The sequence below is a fragment of the Tympanuchus pallidicinctus genome, unplaced genomic scaffold, assembly GCF_026119805.1.
Source record: "Tympanuchus pallidicinctus isolate F22 unplaced genomic scaffold, pur_lepc_1.0 scaffold15, whole genome shotgun sequence".
Taxonomy (NCBI): domain Eukaryota; kingdom Metazoa; phylum Chordata; class Aves; order Galliformes; family Phasianidae; genus Tympanuchus; species Tympanuchus pallidicinctus.
Window position 1 is genome coordinate 28,968,985 of NW_026294669.1, and position 24,001 is coordinate 28,992,985.

At 36.7% G+C, this 24,001-nt stretch overlaps 1 pseudogene; it reads right to left on the bottom strand.

The window, feature by feature from the left end:
• LOC128076830 (dynein axonemal heavy chain 7-like) overlaps positions 1–24,001 on the bottom strand; it is a 67,072-nt pseudogene that overhangs the window by 18,763 nt on the left and 24,308 nt on the right.

The window sequence follows — 24,001 nt, forward strand, 5'->3', positions numbered from 1 at the left end:
ACCCAAGAAAAAAATCCCAAGTGAATTATTAACTGACAGAATTTTCTGTGCCTTGGCAGGTCTGCCTTTTTATGTCTTTGATGGGCGAAGCTGTGAAAATGAGCTTACACTGATCGTGCCCTGGGAATGCCTGCTGTCAGCTGGAATTCCGGTCCCGCATCTTCCGATTTCTGCTAGCACAAAGTTTTTGTTTCAAATAAACTAAGTAAAAAACTTTTGTCTTATCGCTTGCTTACTTTGATTTAGGAACATAGGTGCGTGTGGCTGCTTTTTTGAGACAAGAACACATAAAATTTAAAGTCCAAGAGATAGGTGTATAGAACGCAGACTGTCTTTTGGGAGAAGGATAAGTTGAACGTAGTTTCAAATATGATAACAAAATATTAAGCCTGACTTGAATGCGTAGCATTCTTTATAAAAATGGGTATGCTAACATTGAACTATACAGACCTTGACTAAATTCTAATGAAAAAATAACCTTTGTAACTCAGTACACCATTAAAACAAACGCTTTTATGTTAAGCGCTACCTTACCAGGAACCGTACCTTACTTCTACTTAGATGAAACACAGACTGTGACAGATAATTCAGAAATTGTAATCTGTAACACCAACTGTTTTTTCTGAAGTAGTTTCCCCTGTCTTTCCTTCACTGAATGACCACGGAAGTAGCTAAGCTAGAAAAGCAAAGCTCCGTGCATTTAATCCACAGATCTGGAGAAGCCGAAATATAATTTATTAATTGAATTGATGGAATACTGAAAAGATCTCTTAAGAAAATCTCAGTGTAGATAATTCCCTTCGGTATTATATTTTGAAAAATCCTACTGCAACCTTAATCAATCACACTTAAAATAAATTCAGGGCTTGCTTTTATGAGATCATTGAAGATTGCAGTTTCTCCCGTTCTCGTGAAGAAAAAATGGAAGAGGGAGGGACGACCAGCATACAAAACTGTAATCAAACAGTCCAACATTTGCTGGGTTAATAACTACTGCTTTTCCTACTCTACAGCCTAGGGCCCCGGACGCAAGACTTCATTCTCTTTTACCAGTTGCGTGAATGTTTCTTATCTGCTTTGGGAAGGCATACAAAGTCAATACATTAAACACAAAATTAAGGTGAGCGGACCATTTTAATCGCTCTGCTGCTTTGCAATTTCACACGTGGCTACAGTTATAATTACTAAATAAAATAGCGAAATAGGATGCACTTGTATTATATCATGCCATTTTGTCTCTATGAAGAAATTGTCTTCCAGAAAAATATCCGGCAGATATATACAAGGAATGTTTCAGGATGTGACGCTTTGCAGGACACGCTTCGCAGAAATGGCAATAACTTTTCTAGACTAACCGAAAATGTCACCGATTACAAATGGCAAATTATCCCTCTTACCTTGTTTGTAAATCTTCTGATTTCTCTGAGTTATCTATAGACATGGTGAAAATGTTAATAAACCACATGAGAGAGTACTGATACATCGGCTCAATATTGCCTAGATCGGTGATAGAAAAAAAATAAAATTGATGAATGGACAGCAATAGGACGATAGCCCACACGAGTGGCATCAATCTTCTTTTCTGTTTCTTCAGCTACGGCTTGCTTTTCAGAAATCTCGTTAGCCGGAACCCTGGAAGAAGACAATATCTTAATAGCGGTTTCATCCTCAGAAATATTTCCTTCAAAAGCCGAAGGAACTTCTAAAATCTTATCTTCTATTTCTTTTAGTTTCCTATGGTAAAATACAATTTTTTTTTGCTTATTAAATTTGGCAATTTTCTGCTAGTTTTACAGAAGAAGGTTACACGAAGATTCTTGCCACGGTATGCAACTTACATAAGAAAACTTTTTTGTATCTGTTGTTAAGGGTTGGCTTAAATTTCAGAAAAATTAAGCTAATTTCAGACTCCAAATAAACATTGCAAAGGGAGAACGTGTCGCAACATTTTGAATGCTACACGTTTCATGCTTTGATCTGCGGGCAAAGATCCCTTCCGCATGTGCAGTAATAGCAAATATAATGCACAGTGGGAAACAAAACCACTGTAAAACATCAACATTTGTGAGGACAGCAAATCACGTTCATAACAACTTGAAAGGGACATGTAAAGACAGGAGACAGGATCAGGAGTTTGCTCTACGATGACACATCCCCCTAACTTCTTCAATATTTTATTACAATCCCACAGATAGCAAACTGTGTCTGTGACAAAAAGCCATAAACGGTACGAGTACGAGAAAGACCGTGCGTTCTGATCAGTCTCAAAGCCAAACGAGCCGAGTCTGGGCTCTCAAAAATCATGCTCTTGAATTTCCAGTTAAATCAGACCTAAATAATAGAACAATTAAAAAATGCCTCTGAAAAGAATTTCCAATGATTTTGATTTTCCTAAACTGCAATCTGCTTCTGTCCCTAGCAAGGGAAATTATCTTCATACCTTTTATTTGCAGCCCCTTGAAGGATGAGGGCTTATTTTTCTCCTTCGAGATCTGGTCTTTCTCTTGCAACTACTATTCCAAGAAGCTGATCTTGCATTCCTTCTCAAGTTATCATGAAATTCAATAGCTTTACCTGTTAGAAGGAAGATGTTTTGAGAATTGATCATATAGAATTAAAATGCTTCCTCATTTACAGGATGAGGATTGCACAATGACGCGTTATACGAAAATTGAATGGTAAATGAATAGCAGATGAGAGTTTAAGATCGTGTACTGGAAAGTTAGCGCTTGAAATTACACTGAAACTCTAATGCTTCAAGTGACCGGTTCATGTAACGTAAATGAACGTTTGCACATAAAAAAAGGATCTTCCCTTTCGATACTTTTAGCCTCCAAATAGCTTTTTCAGAGAGATTTACGCGAATGGAAGATTCAAATTAATGCACGTGTTCTGTAAATACATTGGTTCATGTTTGTTTTCCAGATCTGTTCAATCTGAGCATCCCACTGCAGAAGGGATGCCGACACAGTATTTTAGAAAAATACAAATACAGATCGCATTTTAGAATTTTAAGAAACCTCTTTCTACTTTATAATCAATCCTCGCAATTTTCATCAAGTAAGTGGAAACACAGATGCCGGAGTTACACTTTTAGTTGACGCTGCTCCTGCAATATACACTTTCCCCCCTTAATTGTCCTGTTCTCATGTAGATTAGGTTGTTATTACCGCAGATATTTGTATCCTACTAATAGCATAATAGCACTTCTTTTTCTTGAGAAAATCAGTAACTTAAAAAAAAAAAAGACATTTTAAAAACTTGTTCACTAAAAGAATTTCTGTACCATAACATATTTATAACTGACTCGATAAATTATGTGCTCTGGCTGAAAAAGCAAAAAACATGTAATGTTTTGTATGAAAAAGGTAAAAAATACATTACCAGTAGAGACTAGAAAATCCTTGATGTATGTAATTCAAAACCAAGAAAATCAACTCACTGATTAAAGTCTCTGCTTGAAGGAACTATCCTGTAGGACTATAGATTCTCTCAGGGCTTTTTTGGTAGGTACGGATGATCATTAGCTTGTATTTCCAAAAAATGTTCACCTGAACCTCGGGATTAGTGACGATACAAAATATCCGTACAGTCAATTTGTCTTAATCTTCTTGCACTATTAGTATGAAAAGTTGTCAAAACCTTTTTTGTATGAGCTTCGCTTGCCAAGTTAGGAGAGATAGTATTCTCATTTTCTTAAAATACAACATTAATAGGTATTCCTTACACCGCACCTCATTTGGGGCTCTTTCACTTCTTTTTTTAAATGGGAATTTTGAGAGAAAGTTCAGTTGTACGTGTCTCTAAGAATCATCATGATCTTCACAAGCATCACGGCCTACTTTCTTCCCCCATCTTCTCTAGAATTTTAATACTGGTAAAACGATACATAACGTATAGAGGGATCAAAAATATACAGATTATATAGATCTAAAGGTTATAAACATAGGAACATTTCAGAAGCTCCATTTCTCTTCCTCAAAGCAAAAAGTTTGCTACGAGCAGCTCTGAGGTAACTTTCAGCCGGAGCGGCTACGCTCTGAAAAGTTGGCTGGCTCGGATACCTGAATCTTTGAGGACTAAGCGCAAACGTTAAAATCTGCATTCTTCCTTATCCTCAGAGGGCCGTAATGATGTTTTTAATGCACGTGAATAGACAGCATTCCTAGAGCTGAAAATCATGAGGTTTTTTAGTGCTTTTTGAATTACACAATTTCTAATAAATAATCTTACAAATGGAGGAAAGATACTCTGAATGACTAATAACTGCAAATATATCTCTGTACTGCAAATAGGTTTTATGTGCGTCTTTGAAGGCTTCGCTATATCAGACATCAGAATTCATTACGATCATTTCTATGAAATACGATAGCCCTATCAATAACTATTTTCTCTGGACTCTTTTTCCATTAGCTACCTCCAGAGTGACCTTCAGGATAATCACAGCAAAGGGTGTTACAATTACGTTCAGACAAGGTTACTCAGATATTACTTTTCTGTCTTTTTTCTCCCTGTGTCAATTGCTGATTGACAACTAGAAGATTTTAATTCTATTAACTATCAGCAACTCTTAGGAAATAATTTTCATACAATTCTAAATACATACGTACTGGTCTAAGAGTACATCTTTTGTAAGCTCTCTTTCCTGTTATATTTCAACTTTTTTTCTTTTCCTGAACCTGACGGTAATTATCTTTTTTTGATAAAAGAACTGAACGAAAGTTATTCCCTTTCATTCATTTTTGTGCTTTTTTCCCCCACTTTCAGTACTCCTTCGCAGTTGAAACTTAACTTAGCCTTCCGCATTGCTGAATATCACGTTTACAAAGCTTGACTCAAAGATTCTGTGTTTCAGTACAGCCGTTAGCCAAAGTACCTATTTGCAACATTTTTAAATTAAAAACTCTTTAAAAGGAACGATGAAGAAAAAGTGCAATATTTCTCTCAAGTAATTTTAAGATGAAAAACCCACCCGTTTTATTCTTGAAAGCAGAAAAATGCTTTTTTTTGTTCCTCAAATATAAAAGTTATTTCCCGATTTTAGCATTTGTTAAGAATTCTTATTATTATGTCTTTCATAAAGGAGGCACAATGTCAGAAATTACCTATACTACAAAATAGAATCTTGAATACGAAAGTCTAATTAGAGTTCGCATGTCATGCAAATGTTATATTAAATCCCTGAATACGCTTTTGTAATAAAGGTTACTGAGAGCATCAAGAGATATAGACTGGAAAAGGTGTTACAATAAATCAACAGTTTCTTAGAGTATGAAAATGCATTGTTATTGGAATGTGATGTATTAGATATCAGATACAACACCGGTCTTCCAGCAGTGCCGAAAAGAAAACAAAATTGTAAGTGAGGAGGACTCAACAAATGCCTGAAAATCTTCCCCGCTGTGGTCAAGGAATCGCTCGAGTTAAAACAGAGTTATACTTTCAAAATTCTCACCTTGGCAGACATTTCAGGAAGATAGTGTGGATTTCTCAGCATAGTTGTAGTATAAATGCGGAATTTGGGAGCATACTCAATAGTGGAGTCTCCGAGGCAAATGCATATTCTTCCTGACCGCTTAAATGTCTGTTTGAGCAATAGTGGCTCTAGAATAGGATCCAATTCTTCTCCGATATTCCCTAGAAGCACTTCAACACAACGTAAGCGTTAGTAGGGCCGTCTCGGCATTTATACTATTTATACTACTTAATGTATAGTATTGTCTTTCGCAATTTGTAAGCAATGCACAAAAAGTGAAAATATCAATCGGGCAAAATTTACATATCTAACTAACGTTTCTTAGAGCATTCGGCCAAATGAAAACCAAATTAAAGAACTGAATATTTACTTTCTTCTTTTTTTCCTAATATTGTATCTATTTTCAAACAAGCAGCTGAATCTCCTATTATTGCTGCCGATGGATTAGAACAGCAGTTTAAAATTACCATCTTAAAAAGGGACGTAACAACAAATCATACGCCATGTGCCACTGAAAGAAATCACTTCGACTATCCCTGCCTTCTTGTCTCAATGCAAGACTTCAAGAATATCAAAATTGGAAGAGAAATAACAGAGGATAAACAATCTATTTCTTTACTGGAGCTCGAGTTACCCAATTAAAATTAGCTGTGATTATCATTACGTATTCTATTAATTAACTCGTTTATGTTTGAGGGTACAACAGTACGGCAGCTGCAGTAAAATTACCAAATCTGGGAATCGTTAAATTATCACAACCTAGCGCTCGAGTAATTCATACTCTTAAAAAGCCATAAATAGAAACAACATTACTTTTTAGAAGTCATACGACTGTAACATGAAAACAAAGATAGTTCTTGCAGAGCAATTAAAAGATACCAATTAAACTGAGGATTAGAATCATTTTCTCCTAAGAATTAGCTTACAACCTGCATCGAGGACATCAACGATGACAGTTAAAATTTGACACCAGAGTTCCATTGTGCCCTCTCCATGTTTTCCTGTAATTTACACTTTCATTATTCAATAACTTACCAGGACTGTCAAACCGAATGCAGTTTTCCAGTGTTGTAACAAATGGAGGGTCGCTGAGCTTGATCACGTGCAAGCTATTGACTTTTTCCATATTCTTTATCCATTTATTTGCTCGACCCTGAGGATCTATCATAAGAGGCCATCTTCTCACGTTTCTGAAGGGAAAAGTACACATTTAAAGGCTGAAACATAAGCTCTTAACTGTTACCTCAAAGTCATTTTTAAGGCAATGTATTTTCTTTTTTTTGCAAGTCCAAAATCCTACTAGGTACACGCTCGGCTGTAATCCTGAGCGGATTAAGAGGAAACGTGAAACTTCAAGTTACTTGCTCACAAAAAATAACTTCCCACTTTCAAAAAAAGTTCTTAGAATAATCATTCTTAAATCCTAGGAAGATTAATCTCATTAAATTTTATAATTCTTTCAAACTAAAAGATCGCTGTAAGTTTGGAAATTCTGAACAGCTTTAATGTTGTAGACTTAAGTTAGCATTGCCAAGCGAACGAATGGAATTTTCGATGCAACAGGTGACTTATACTTCAAGGCATCATCTTTTAAACCTAATCCTAAAGCACAATCGACACGCAAAACATCTCAATGTTATTTTTGCCAGAGCTAATTACTACTTTACGTGGTTTTTTTGCAGCATTCTTTACCACACGTAGGTATGCTGACTCTAATAACAGTCAAACACGGATGGTCTCCATTGCTGTTGAAACCATTTTTAATGGACAAAAATGCACAAGCAATACCATGTATGTTTCAAAAAAAACCTCCAAATAGCTCTCAAATTCTACCTTTAAAAAAAAAAAAAAAAGTGTTCATCGTTATAAAAACCTCAAGTTGCATTTTTATATTGCTCTTGAGGTCCTAAAAAAAATGTAGGCACACACGTATAACGACAAGCATAACACGTACTTTCAACCTGAGCTAAACTTATCTGATTTTTCAAAATTGCGAGCCATCGTTATTTAGTTTTAAAATGCTAATCATCTTCTCGTCAGTTCAAAGGGAATTTTGATCAAAGCTTTATAAAAGTGAGGGGAGGGGATGTACTGTGGAAGCGGTGGATTCATTAACATGTGTCAACTTTGGAGCTTAGGTGATCGAATTATTAATATGGTAATTGCTTACAAAGTTACATGCTGCATTCATAATCCCAGCACACCTCCACAAACTTCGATAAAAAGTTTCGCTGCCAGACGTACGATCAATTCTAATTTTTAAGTGGGAAAAATACATTGAGGTTTTTAGCTAGTGAATTATTCCTTGACATCTGTTTAGTTTTGTACTCACAGCACCTGCCTAATTACCAAAGCTGAATTATTAACTGCACATCTACGTTTCGAAACGTTAGCTTAATATACAATATTAGCTAAGTGTGAAAACGTTTGCTCTGCACTAAAAGAAGTATCTGACCACCAGCATTGCACAACATCAGCTTCCTCAAACGGTGACAAGAATTTTCATGTAAACGATAACAAAAATGAAAAGATTTATATCAGCAAGTTCAGGAAATGCAGTATTGCAGAAAAGATGTAAAGTATGTTTTACATAAGTGTCAACTAACAGGCTTGCCAGCCACTAACCTGGTTCTAAGAAGCTTTTATTCTTTGTGTGGAAAATCCAGAGCAACAGATGTGAAATGAAGTATATGGGGTAGCAATCACAAAGAGAACACCAGTCAAAACAAGGTGAACTCAGCTTCAGTTGCCCTAAGAAGAAAACCCAGTAGCTGGAAATTGGTAGCTACGTGCTGGCTAGCATACTGGACAGAAGCGAGAGGTGCTTCATTGAGTCATAACGGGCCTGGATGTTACATCATTTGGCAAAATACTATCTGTAGACAAGCAGGTGAGATCTATAGCATCTCCTTATCATTTCCATATAGGAAAAAAGTAAGTTATCCTCACAGAAGGATTTACAAAATAGTCTCCATTAGCCCTGCAGAAATACCCCTTGGTAGTAACAGACAGCACATTTATTTTAAATTAACAGAGCTTTAGTTTTTGAAGGATGATTACTTTCGTATCTACTAATTATACTATGAGCATAGAATTCTATTCTTTCACTTCTTGCATCGTTCATGAATTCAAAATAGGATAAAGCCAAGCTTTAGAACAGAATGTTCATCACTTAGTATTTCTTCTGCGAATAGCTTCTGTTTAATCAACCCGCTACAAAGAACAGATCAACAAAAAAGCGCTGTCATAAATACCTGAAATATATATTAATTTGAAGGTGAATATCATTTTGGGATTTTTTTTATCCTGTGTTTATGCATGTATGGAGCCGTCCAAAGCACGGGTGAGGTGCTTTAGAACATCTTAAGCTGAAGAGTAACCCCGTACGCAGCACGTCTGTGAAATATCATTGCTTTTGGTATCGTTATAGAAATCCAGAGGAGTTTAAAAAGAGGAGAGGGAATTCACAGATTTAAAATCTTCACATTATGAAGTTGAAGGGTATTATTAGTATTTCTTCAATTGAAACATTACAGTCATTTATTTATTATATAACTCTGCTTGTTAAACCAGCTATGCAGTTTAAACGTACGCAGTAGAAAACCGTCTACACAGATAGTTAACAGATAAGCATGTTGTAAGAAAGCAATTAAAAACAACCATGCTTTTGAAGATTTATTTTACTTACGAGATAATGATGCCATTATCAACAGAAAATGTGTCAGAGGGTAACCCAGCAATATTCCAAGCTCTGATTTTCACCAGCTCTCCCAAGGTAGTCGTTCAGGAAAAATCATCAGAACAAGGAATGTTTCTCGCTTTACACAGAAGCATCCACTCTTGGGTTTGCATCTAGATGAGAAAAGTAGCAAATATTAACTGAAGTTCTGCCTATTTACGATATTTCCACAACTATTAAAAACATATTCAACGCATTTCCTGTACTACATGCTACAGGCAAGAGCAGTATACCTCCAAACAGAGAGAAACTCATGCTTCTGTACAGGATATCTAAAAACGTCACTAAAAATGCTTTTGTGTGTGATTTCTATACGTGAAATTTAGGTATAATTGGTTAGAGATGTCTCCGTGTGTCTTTCAAGAATTTACACTTGCCAGGAATATATCTGAGAACCCTTTACGATATTTCTCCAAAAATATTCCTACCTTCCCAGACACAAAGTGAGTTACTTGAAATGCACTTAAAAGAATAAAACAGAAAACTCTCAAAATTATGTACATGCGATGTGTAAAACCTGCTATTTATTTATGTGATAAATACTTATAAAATGAACTCCCTCTACAGAGCATTTAAAACAGTAATATCGAAGTATCTGTATTATGAAGAAAACAATAGTTTGAAAAAGCAGCACAACATTTTCTTGAGAAAAATGGAGAAAGTAATTACTTTGATTAAAAATGCGGGAAGGAAGAAGTAAAGTGAATTAAATTTAGATTATTACAAAACACGTGCATGAAGTTACAGGGCGCATTACTTTTCTGTAGCTGGATGTAAATGCTCCTAGGTAAGCTACGATTCCTGACGAAATAAGTGTATCTCCAGTCAAATTGATGTACTGCCTTGCCAGCTCCAAAGCGGTTTCATGCCAATGAGTTTTTTCACCACCGAGGCCTCCAATCAACTGCTCTGCTCGCTGTATTTTTTTGCAGCATAGGTCAACCTTAAGGGAAAAAGAAACGAAATTGATTATATTACGTGATTGCTTGACAAATTAAAAAAAGTATTCACAATTAATTTCTCTTTGCAGGTGCTTTCTTACACAATTTCCTGAAACATAAAGAAAACATCGATTTACAAATTAAATGCTTCAAAAGCAAAAACACTCTCGCTACTGGCACAGTGAAACCCATTAAATTTCAGCTGCCTTTTCATCTAAATTAAGAAAGACAACAAATATAAAACCCGCAATTCACTGCAATTCACAATAGCTCCATGTGCGATACGGAAAGTACTAAAGTCAACAAAACGACCTATGTGTTGCAAAATAATCAAAAACACCTCAAAGAGATCGTTGTCTTACTAAAGTAGGTACATTATTTCCTATGAGAAAAACACAAACACACGATCTGCATTTCTGTTGTTGCAGGTTTTTGTCTAAATCAGCTTTCCAAGTTTTTTCCAAATTTTCCGATTTGATTTAACAGGTATTTAATCCAGCTCTGTTTGAGTTCTTTCTATCTAGTATGGACACAGTTCAGGCAAAGGAGAAGACAAAATGGCTCAATTTTAAATTCTGATAGTATTCTTGTAACAAAACCTTATGACATTGTATTACAAATCTTAAAAACATAAAATAAAAAACCATTGTCTAAAAGTTGTATGTCTCTGCACGCACAGTACCTCTGCAGTCAGAAACACTAAAAATTGTTTTGGCACAAAAGGTGTAAATAAAACCTCAAATGTATTGGCCTGCAAGTTAACATTTAATCAAACCTGTTGAAACCGCTGAAAATTAACCACCTCCGAGGAACGCAAATGTGAGTGAGGATGCAGGAGAGCTGTGTCTGTAAATCAGGACACCTGCATTTTTCATTACTCTAAAGCGTTAGTTCCCTATGCTTTGTCCATTCAAATCAAGATCTTATCACTAAAATAAAAATATGTCAATCTACAAGTAAGACAGCACACAGGCAGTTAAAAGGAAAAATACCATTTGATAATGAAGTAAATTTCAAGTAACTGATGAAAAATCGGTGGAACAACAGTTCATATTTTGCATCATGTACCTGATTTCCTAAGTCAGCCTTCTCCTGTTTCTTGGATTCCAGCGTCTGCTGGAGTACAGCCAATTTATCCTGGACTTCTATCAGGTCAGCTTGTTTCTTTCTTAGACCATCCATAGCAATCTTCAATTCTCCTTCAGCTTCATTCAACTTCAGCTTTTTGGGCACAACATTTTTTATCACTCTAAACAAAGTCAAAGACTAAATTGAACAGCTGAAAAATGCACCCTCGTTCCAGAATTACAATAAAAAAAATTTAATACAGGAAAGACGAAGGGAAACATCAGCAACTCGGCAGCTATGCACTGTCCTGTTTTTCGTTATTTGGTGGTACGAGAAGACAATTGGTGTTTGCTTCATTTACTTCATTACTTATTTCTGTGCTGCTACTGACTGACTTCGGCAGTTTCTGCAAAACCTTCTGTAATAGCTAATACCTTAAAGTGAAAATGGTTATCCTTCTGAGCTGTATCTCATTTAGCCACAACTTAGAATCCATTACAGATGGATTTCTGCCATTGGAAACACATAAATAATTGTATTAAGTTACAGATACGCTGAACACATGCAAAGAGCTAACCCACAAGGAAACTGATAGCTTTTCATATCCAAGGATGTATTTTCCGGTTTTGAAGACTCCAGTATTTTCTACCAATACTTCTACGAGGAGAGCATTGGAAGCAACACAAAATGGAAAACATACTGTTTATCTTTCCAAAAACGTAGCAAGACAAGGTGACAGAACGTCCCTATCTCACTATTCCATGAGTATTAACTTTGTAATTAATTAATGCTCTCTCTTACTTCTAAGTTGCGTATCCTGTTCAAAGTCCACATTTGTAGTTAATTTTCTCTCAAAAAATAGGTCACCATAACATCTGAAGTTGTTCTCAAATGCAGAACTACCAAGTATGCATTTCCTAATATTTTAGCCAACGACTACCATTCTAATGCTACTTACCATGACTCAAATTTCAGATTGACTTTAGTCACCCGGTGGTGATTTACTGTTGAATGTGGGTTCCAAATATTTCTGAGTAGGAAACATCATCAAAGCTGCGTATATTTTTCAGCACAACAAAAACAATGCGCATAAGGATACGTAAGGTATCTTCGGGGCTCGATACGGTCAGAAACTTCTAAAGACATTTCAATAATACCTCTATTTGCAATGTGCAACACTCTAAAAAGGTTAACTTTATTTGCTAACTGAATAAACATTGCTCCTGTGCCTTCTCAGAAAAATCTAGAACTGAAAATCAAGATATACACCTTAACATCAGATATCTTCTATGAATGAATGTTTATGACTGCTTATTTGCACAAATCTTGCATCGGTAAGAAGTAGTATCAAATTTCCTTTAGCGTAAATACAAACTCACTTCTTCAACAAAGTTTATTTTAATTACTATTTTTACACATACTTGCTTATCATAAACATCCATGGCTATGACCCATTTGCATAGACCCACTGCTGCCGTGGAAGCATTTTGAATCTTGTCCGATACAAACTCAGGATTTGTAAGATACTGTTTTCTTATGATAGCCATGTAAGCTGAGGGAATGTGATCCTTGTAGTATTCATGAAGGGACTGAAGAAATCTTATGTCACCCAGGAGTCTCTTAGCTGGGCCCCAGAAATCCTCACTTTTTCTTTCGGAACCTGTTGGTAGCTATGGTAGTATTTTCATTAATGAATGAACGACAGAAAAAAAAATGATACTAATTTCATAGTACTCTAAAAAAGGTACTTAGTAGTGCATTTATGCACACGGGCTTGTGGGCAGCGTTTGCTGTCAGCAGAGTTAAGGGTGAATCAGAAAGTCCAGTGTAAGTGCTGTAAGCTCCCCTACATGCACTTTTTATTCGTTTTCGTCACGCTACTTAATTACGTTTTGAGGAAAAACCTCTTACTCCCCCACCCTTCCCCTGGAAGTTCCTACTTCTTTTTTTACTTCTGTTAAAATAAATCTTTTTTGATACACTAGACAGCCAGAGAAGCTGAAGAATTACTTGGCCTTCAAAGCTGCATTCCTGTTTCGTTATTCACGAATATGCAACAGCCTTGATGAGTCTAAGAAGCCATTTACTATTTTCATAAACCATGCCAATGATCTGACAATGACCTAATCTGAAACTTTTGATAACAACAGTAGCTATAGATAAGAAAACATTTGCTTTCACGTAAGATTTCCTCAAAGTATTCGAAAATCCTGTTTCTCACAACAGCGGAAGCACACAGTCCTCCCTCACTTTTGCAGTCTGGGAAACTTCCTCTCATCCCACCACGGGCGAGGCAAAACTGGATATCCATAAAACTAAAACTTGACCGCTTCCAGTCCCAATATCATACTCCCTTAACACAAGGAAACACAGAATCTCAATTCCTAGACTCCAAAAGACTAAATCTAAAAATATTACTTGACGGGCAGAAAAGTTATGAATAAGAAAGTTAAAAGTATACGCATTTTTTCTAACTTCTAGCTAGGGCAAAATACACTTATAGCTATGAATTTTGAAATGTCTAGTATAACATTTGATCAGTCCGCAAAAAAAGTCTTATTGTATTTTTGCTACAAAATACAGCAATGTTTTCTTTTTAAAAGCAAAAAAAAAAAAAGTTTACAATTTAAAAAGTTAGTACAATGTAAACTCTGCAAAGTAGATATTCCGTGCTTATGTTTCTCACAGTACCTCTCTAACGCATAAATACACACAGTTAGATGTACCTGTGCAGTGAGAGTGTCAAGAGCAGCCAGAGCAGCTTCTAAATAAGGCATTGCTTCATTTAAGTCAGCATCACATTCGTCTTTGATGCCTTTGGCAGCCATAGTTTGCTCATTTGCCACTGCTTCATCAGCTTTCACAGTTTTTTTCAGTTTTGGCTACTTCTGAGGATTCTTTTTGAATAACCACCATCATCTCATCGACCTGTGTGCTGGCTTCCCGTAGCTGAGGCTGCAAAGCTTCCAGCTCAGACTGCATCGAGGTGATTTGAGATGTAGCAGAGTTCAGTTTCTCCAAGCCAACTTCGTATCTTCGATTCCATCACCTTGCTGAAAATAAATAGCACTTCATTACAAAAACATTTTATCAGTACTTGACCACTGCATTCATTAGGGCTCATTCCCCAAATTTCTCAATACATCAAGTAATCAAATACTCTATCACGCTTGTTTTATTCACTCAACAAATAACGAATGAACGTGAAAGGAATTGCTTGAGCCACAGTTTTCAATTGCTTCACTATGCATACAGAGATTGGTTTATAGGTAAATCTATTATTACTTCAAGGTAAGTGAGCAGTTATTAAGGTACTGCCAACAGAGTGCCAAGAACTGCAAAAATCACAATGGAATAGTTAAGAGAAAAGAGAAGAGGGAAGAGGTGAGGCTGGAATGGAATTAGTATAAACGAGGAAATTCTTTTATTAGTACAGTGTGACACAGCAATTTTTTAGACGAACTTTAGAACTTGTCTTAATTGGTATGGCAGTGTCCAATCAGTGGGAACAAAAGGGAAGCAGAAGAACTTCCTCTCACCAGCCAGGAACATACAGTACAGCTGCACAGATGTGCAGAAACCCTTTCTGAAGAAGCTCAGCAAAGCTGTAGCTCACTAGCAAGACCGTGGCATCTAGAAACTCAGAAGCTGGTTTCCCACATATCTTTCTTGCAGCCTCCAGTGAATCTCAGAGGAAACAGGATGTATTAATTATTACAATTTCAATTATGTTTTAATTTACTAGAAACAATTCACTGTTTTGTTCAGATTAGCTATAGAAGATAAACAAAAAAATAATACTTTTTGTGAACTTGTGCTCTGTTAGTAAAGGATGCTTCATTGATCCTTACGTGCCCTTCTTTTCAAGCAGAATTTTAAAAGTGGAGATCAATTTCAACTACGAAGTAGGTGTAACATAGTCGTGTCTCTGAAGCTCCGCGTGGTATAAATCAGATAAAACAGTGGTAGATGTATGAAAGCTTTTACACATATCAATACACCCACTTTGAGTTTCTTCTGACATTTCAACATCTTCCAAGGGAGAGGCAACTGCTTCCAATGCATCTTCAGGCCACGTCTGTGACAAATGGATCAACACTTCTCTTACTCAGAGATATAAATATATCTTATATTATAGACTTATAGACTTATAAATATCAAAACACTTTATAAAACAAAAATCTTTATCCCATTTCATAGATGAAGATACCGAGACATAAAGAATCGGCCTGCATTATCATTATAATAACATAACTAGAAAGAACTCAAATACCTAGAGATTTAGTTCAAGCCTCCTGTCAAATCTCATCTCGAGGAAACATTGTTACCAAAAGGAAAATCTCACATTTTCAATATGTCCATATTGGTGTAAGATTGTTACTCTTCAAAAGAATTTTTAAAGTTAGACCAGGACCTTTTAAAACTTGTTGGATTACATATTCTTTAAATCAGGTATCTACGGTCTTTAGGATGTCATATGCAGAATACAGTCTTACTGTAGAGTAGGGAAAACTACTTGGTTTGTTTGTTTTTAACAGAGGTTGCAGTTCCAAACTTTTTTTTGGAGCAGAGGTTCTGGTAGTCCTTGCAATAATAGAAAACAATTCCTTTTTAAAACTGTAATGTCTACAGTACTATGTTTTATTACAGTTAGGTTTATTCCATGTGTGTAAACAATTTAAAGCATGACACTAAAAAAATCCAAGGTATTTTTCGCTGCTATCTCAATCAGAATTACTTGCTAGAAAAATGTCTGAACTCACATTTCTACTACACTTCCATTAGAAAAACAAGCCAAATAAAATTTTTCTTTTTACCTGAAACCAGTCTAGTGTGCAGCAGTTGACAAGAGCAGGAAATTTACGAAGGCGATTACGGAAAGCATCTCCAATTGGACTCATTGCCAGTACTATATGAAGTTGATCTCGGCAGCGATCAACAAACATGTTAAAAAGAGCTATAGGACTACCATCAGTTTGTTTGGTCCTGTCCCTCTGTCGATCTATTTGACGCATTTGTTCACAAATTTCTTGTTTCTCACCTACTGCAAAAAGGTTTGGCTTCACCTGCATTTAGAAAGTTGTTAATGTCTTCTAGGAATGACTCTTTTTTTATTTGCGTATCAGTGAACAAGAAAACTCCCTGCATTTCTGCTTCCGTAGATTTTCTTAGTATATCTTTCAAGTCTTTGTGCCATTCGTTGGTACCGTAACTTTTGGTTATTTCAACCTGGAAAAGGCTGTACTCAGACTTGTACTGGGCTGCTAATCGAGTAAGAGACTGTCGGCCACTACCTCCAACACCAACAAGGAGGGCATGGCTACGAGGCTGTTTCAGAATATGGGAAATTCTACAAATATGTTCTATAGCAAACTGGAACAAGACTAGCTGCATTGGCTTTTTGCTTAAGTTATTAAACTCTTCGAGGTGACTCTCCACAACTAATCTCAGCTGATCTGCATCAGTGATCTCTCTACATTTAGTGTCGTCTCTTTTAGGGTCATGAAAATCACAAAACATTAAGGTACGTAAGTCATCTTCCTCCACTCTGCCATCATTATTGGAGTCCAGATTCTGGAAAAGTTCATGAAAGTCTTTATGCAGGTCTTTATTCACAACTTCTTGGATAAATCCAACAAGCCAAGCCCGATCAGGATTATCCACCAAGCGATCATAATATACTCTAAGGACCTGTATGATCAAAATGGTTACATTGTAGTACTTGTTTCTGCTGTTGAAATTTATATTTATTTTAATAAAGATAAACCAAATACAAATCAGAAAAAAAAAATCAGAATATAAATAATCTTAAACTTCAATCCATAGAAAAAAATAGATATTTAGAGTCAGTTGCAATAGTCAAGCCCAGCATTATAACCTTGGAATTACAGTAGAGATCTGCGTGGAAATACATAAACATATGCATTTGCTATGCATATTCTAATAAATACTATGTGTTTATTAATGTATAAATGTAAAAAAGGCTGCTGCAGATGAAGGAAGCCTTCTGATCTTTCTGCTACAAAAAGATAGGAGAAGTTACAGGTTTGTATTTCAAGAAAGAAAACAACAGTTGGGTAATAGGAACGTTTTTTAATGAAAAAGATGGTGAAGATTAGAAATAGATTTCCTGGAGTGCGTTGTACTTGTACTTACAGAAACGTAAGAAGCTTCTAGAAAAGCTTCTTCAGAATTTGCTATTGCTCCTCTCTTTATGTTATCCCGCTTTGAGAAAGGGTGATCAATGGGCTGAATATCAAAGATGTCTTCCATCACTGATGCCAAATATTTTAAAAGCATAACAATTATAAACAACCTTGCTTTCCTTTAATTCCAGAGGAAAAATAAAAAAACAAAGAAGGAATGTTTCTAAGTTGTGCCTCTAAGGTGTCCATTCTACTATGATGGATGGGAAGTATTTGCTGAAGGCAGAAAGATTGGGAGTTTCTTCTAAAGGAAGACCAGAAGAAAAAAAAGCCCCAAATAGTAATAAAATAGGGATCAAACTTTAGATCATTCAAATTTCCAGAGATCCAGGACTACTTGCTGTTCTTTTCACAACTGATTTGTCTTTTTTCGTAGGGAGGAAGGAGGGAAGAAATCGAAAGGACTGCGTAAGCATTCAAAGCAGCAACCAGAGGCCACATAATCACATGCAAGTGAATCAACAGTCAACTTGTCTACAGAGATACAATTCGTATTTGCATAGAACCACTGAATGTTGTGGGTTGGAAGGGACCTCGAAGTTCCAACCCCCATGCCACGGAAGGACAGGGTTTCCAACCACTAAATCAGGCACTAGATCAGGTTGTCCAGGGTCCCATCCAACCTGGCCTTGAAAACCTTCAGGGATGGAGCATCCGCAACGTCTCTCACAACCTGTTCCAGACTTCACCACGCTCTCAGTGAAAAATTTCCCCCTGATAGTTAATCTAAATCTTCTTGTTTAAACCATTCTCCTTTGTCCTATCACTATCTACCCACGTAAAAAGTTGATTTCCCTCCTGTTTATAAGCTCCCTGAAAGTACTGGAAGGCTGCAATGAGGTCTCCCCACAGCCTTCTCTTATCCAGGCTGAATAAGCTCAAATCCCTCAGCCTGTCTTCATAGAAGAGATGCTTCAGCCTTCTGATAAATTTTGTGTCCCTTCTCTAGACCCATTCTAGAAGCTCCACATCTATCCTGAGGTAAGGATTCCACACTTGGACGCAAACTCCAGATTGGGCCTCACAAGGGCAGAGTAGAGGAGCACAATCACCTCTTGCTCTGCTCGTCACCCTTCTTTTGACCTTCTGGGCTACAAGAACACATATAGCACTGCTGGCTCACATCCAGCACTTCATCCACCAGGACCGCTAAGTTCTTCTTGGCAGGGCTGCTCTCACAAAGTTCTTTTCCCAGACTGTACATGTATCTCAGACTTCCCTAACACAAATGCAACATCCTGCATTTCCATGAACCCCCTTCCTCACACCTGTCTAGGTGCCTCTGGATGACATCCCTTCTTTCTGCAATATCAACTGCACCACTCAGGTTGCTGTTGTCTGCAAACTTGCTAAGGGTGCACAGATAAAGATGTTGATGCGCACCAGTCCCAGGAGTGATCCTTGGGGGACACTACTTGTCACCAGTCTCCACCTGGACATATTTGATTAAGTCTGCCCATTCAGAATATGTCTCATTCAGAACTTTGTCTCATGAATGTGATAGCAATTTACAGCTGCTAGGCAATAGGAAAAGATATCACAAAAACATTGATAGCCAAATCAGCATCTTAAAATAACAATAATAATAACAACAACAATAATTTCTTAGCATTATGTGATTTACCTCATGAACCCAGAGACGTTTTATCATTTCTGTAGATTCTGTTGTTTCAGGCCTTGACAAGCAAACATCTTGAATAACAAGTGAAAAATCACGGCGATTGAACAAATAGTGTGATTTGGCCGGGGCAGGAAGTAAATTCTTCATAGCTTCTTTATATTTGTGCACGGTTCCATTAATAACTTGTGGAATCAGTTCTATAAATTGCGGTGGAAAGCTGTAACTGATAGGGTATAAAAGGTGGTAATTAATAAAGAATACAATACATGCACACTTAGATTTACTCTTGAGTCCCTGCTAGTTTTAAAATTCTGTGCTTACGGAGTCATAAAATCATTATTTGAGCTGCAAGGGACTCTTCCATGTCATTAGCCCAATTCCCCTGCAATGAACTAATTTGCACTAAAGGTGCTCAGAGCCTGGTTCAGACTGACCTAGAGGTGTCTCCAAGGATGGGGCATTCCACTACCTCTCTGGGCAACCTCTTCCAGTTCCTCACCACCCTCACTGTAAAACCTTCTTCCTTACATCCAGTCTAAATCTCCCCTCTTTTAGTTTGAAGCCATTTCCCCTCTGACTGTCTCAACAGACTGTTAAAAAGTCTGTCCCCTTCTTTCTTATAGACCCCATTCAGATCCTGGAATGCCGCTACCAGGTCTCACCACGGAACCTTCTTTTCTCCAGGCTAACAGTCCCAGCTCTCTTAGCCTGCCTTCACAAGGAAGGTGTTCCATCCCTCAGATCATTTCTGTTGCGCTCCCGTGGATGTGCTCCAACAGGCCCATATCTCTCCTACATGGAGGACTCCAATCTGAACGCAGTGCTGCAGGTGAGGTCCCACCAGCACAGAATGGAGTTATACTTCCTCGTGGGCAGCTTAAAAAATATCAGTTCCCTGACTAGATTAAAAGATTAACCTTGTCTGTGAATCAAAACTAGCAACCATGGAACATGCTGGAAAAATTGCCTAAGGTCAGACATAAGCAATTATACCCTTTCCTCCCCAGATTTTTACCCTAGATTTTTGCAACTAACAACGGCAACAGAAAAGTTGGTCTAACAGCCCTTGCTGTCTTCTTTCAATCTCCCTTCTCAAAGGGTCAGAAGCTGTCAAGCATCAACCTAGTCTAGAAACAGGATATTACAATTTTCTGAGACGTAGCTGTTAGAATGGGTAGAAAAACGGATGTTGAATCAATAAAAATATTAAAAAATCTAATAACACAATTTAAAATTATTCAGCAGTGAAAGATTGAAGAAAGAATAAACCTTCTTGAACAATGGGAAATTTAAGAATAGATTCTGGTTCTGTTCTTTGAACAATTACGAATCTAATTGTTTTTATACATCAAATAATACGGTACTACAGAGATGTCTCAACTAACTTAATTAGGCTCAGCTAATCTAGAACTTTGTTGGGATCTTCAGAAGAATAAGTTCACTATTTTAGCATGATCACCACCTCAGTTGAAGTAATGAATACAACAAAATGCAAAGGATATAAAATACGTTCATTTCTTTACAACACAAAGTTCCTACAGATGTATATTTCAAATTTTCCCATAACATAATTAAATTATTTTGATTTTTCTACATACAAAAAGATCTCTTACCATATAGTCAGATGCCAGTCTAAGATTCTTGAAAAAATCGTGTACATGGATTCATCATAAAACTCATTAATGGTGATTTTATTGAAGTGTCGCTAGAATCGTGGTGTTACTGGGTTTCCACCGCCACCTATGTATTAGAGAGCAGTGCTATTGTAAATGACAGAAGAAGACAGAGTAAAACAGAAAAAGCCTAGCAATATTTTTTCAATCTTCATCATTCATTCAACTAGCAGTGCCATGACAAAAAGTACTGCACCATGTCATAAACTTAATGAAAGCAACAGGCTAGTAAAAGTATTCATGGTGTTCTCTTGCAATAAATAGTATACAAAACAAAGACTGAAATGGTCAAGTTACAGACAGATAGACTTGAACTTATTTTAACCACACTTCTGTAGAAGAAGAAAGACTTTATCATAGACTTTACATGTATGTTCTTGATTTAGAAAGCATCTCCACGCAAAAAAGCTCAAGATAGGAACAAAGAGAGGTTTTACAGAAAAAGTGCCTCCAAAATTCTGCCAAAGTAAAAAATAATTTTGAAAAAGTAAGATGCGCAATTAAGCTGGGCTTTTCTTTCACAGTTTCCCCCTCTGTTCAGCTCCACAGACTAATCATTTAGATAAAGTGCTTTGTGGTTGAACACTGCTGTCCTAGTTTCAGTTGGAAGTTGATTTTCTCTTTTTTCCTCACAATGTCTGGTATAATGCTGTGTTTTGCCTTCAGGAGAAAATACAGTGTTGATAACATCAGCGTTTTAGCTGTTGCTGACCAGTGCTGCACAGAGTCAAGGACATTTCAGTTTCTCAGCTTCTCATATCGTCCTACTATTGAGGGGGACTAAGGGCACACAAGAAGTTGAGAGGAGACAGAACTGGTATAGCTCACCTAAAATGGACAGAGGATATTCCATACCACATGATATGATGTAAAAAACCCTGAAGAAGGTGGAGGGAGTTGATGGAATGCGGAGCTGCAGCTAAGAGACTTTTCTGGAAGTAATGTCTTCCATTTTATTATGTTTGCCCATAGCAGCATAGGCATATATTGGTAGCATGGGAGTAAAGGATGAATCTGTCAACTAATATTCCATTGTATGTTGTTGCCATGCAACAGATGGCACTCTGACAATAGCATCTGATGTGGAAGAGCATATGAAGCAATGGTATGTCACTGAACTCCTCCATGCAGGAAAAAAAGAATGGGTCCATTGACATTCATTGATGCTTACAGAACATTTATGGTAATCAAACAGTGGATGTGAGCACAGTGAAGTGGTGGGTTGTGTGTTTCAGCAGCAGTGTCAGCCTGTCCTCTCTACTGATGCAGATTTGCTTACAAACGTAACATACGGGTTCTTTCCCATTGCTGGCAAAAATGCACAGATAATGGTAGTAACTGCACTGAACAGCAGTGTTTTGTACGTCAGGATTTCCTATATCAGTGTTGTAGTGCTCTTTGCATCTGTTTTGATTTCCATAGAAATAAACAGGAGGCATTACTGTTGGAGCACACTACATATATATATAGCCTGCACGTACACAGGCTATGAGAAAGATGATCTCCTGACATCATGCGATTACTTCATCTTTCTGCCAAGAAAAGTAAGGCTTATCTGTTGCAGATCTCCACTTGGTGCTTTTTAAAAAAAGTTTCAAACAAGGCTTCATTAGCCCAAAACATTTTCAAAAATACTGTTCAGATACGCTCTTGTCTTCCTGCAAAGCATTATCTCCTCCCGTTTGACTTGTGCAGTCAATTTGCTGCTCCTCGACCACTTTAATTTGACTGCTGTTCATATTTTCTGCAAGGAAAGCATTCCCTGAGTCCTATTCATAGCCACGATGGCCAAAACTAAAGCAATAAGAATTTAGCATTTGGAAACCAAGAAAAGAGAGAAAAAAATGTATAATATATGTCTCTTACCTGGTGGCCCCATTGCACAAACGATCTGAATATCTACAAGCAATCATTGAGCAATCTTTAAGGTCATACCAATTCCAGTGATCTAACCACTGTCGTAGTAATTCAACAGGAGGTTGAGCACCATAGACCTCTCGGGCTGGCATGTTAACATCATCTACAAATACAACCTGAAAAGGAAAACAAAAGAATTTTGTATTTATTGATTTTGCTGACTTGGAATAGTACACAAGTACAGTCTTCTGAGAATCATCACAAAGGTCTTACTGGATTTGCTGCCAAGTTAAATAAAAACAAACAGCCACAATAGAAACCGTGGCAATTCTAAAGCCATTCCAAAATGTACGGAAGACAGAAAATCTGTATTTCTTTTCTTGTATCTGAGAGCATTTAATAAGAGTGCAAAATAGTACTTGCTACTTAATCCTTCTGCACCACTGACATGCCTTTTCCCATAAAAACTCCAGAGGCAAGAAGAGCCAGGAAAGCTTCAAACTTCACTTAGACTATCAAGCCAATGACAAACCCTTGGTAATTCCACTGTTTGATTTATATAAAACTCAGAAACAGCAACACTCAAGAGTTACGTGCTGTCAGCAGCACCTCACCCGTACAGAACTCTTATCTAAAGCACAGTATCACTAAACACTGAGGGGGAAATATGATATGCTGATCACTGTTGTTCATATCACATATCTGTATTGTAACATCTTTTCAGTTGATTAAAATGAGATGCATATTACTAGTGAAAGACAGAAATAAGATTGGAAACTTCTGCAAATAAATGAGAAGAATTAGAACTGGGGATTTATCAACCTTTCTTGATATCGGTTGCAGTCAGTTGCAAAAATAACACATTCATATATTTGTTTGCATTTAAACACCTGCATCTAGAAACATATCAGTTACTATTCTTTTCCCTAGAGGAGGCCCAAAAATTCCTTTTCTCCTTCTATCCAGCTTTGACATTATAATATTACGACATGATAATACTCTGAGTCTGAGCTGCTGTAGTTTGTGTTGAAAAGTTAATGAGCAGTGGCTTATAGACTTCTTTATTCAAATTATTTAAAAGGAAATTCTGGAAGAATTGAGGAGAAAATTAAAATACATACCTAGACAAACTTTAAAGCAATCTAGCAAATAGCAATTAAACAATTTATACCATTTTTTATTTAATTCACAATGAAAAAGAAGTAATTTATCTGTAAGATAACACTTCAATCATATTTCATCAGATAAACCAGTATAAACAACAGTGAATCTTATTTGTCAGAGAAAAATTTCTACTTTGCTTTACAAATATTTTCATGGATTCTAAAAAACACCCAAATAATCAAAACAATATATTACACAAATTCAGTATGTTAGTATTTGTACAAGCAAAACATTTCATTGAATTATTAGGAGTTGA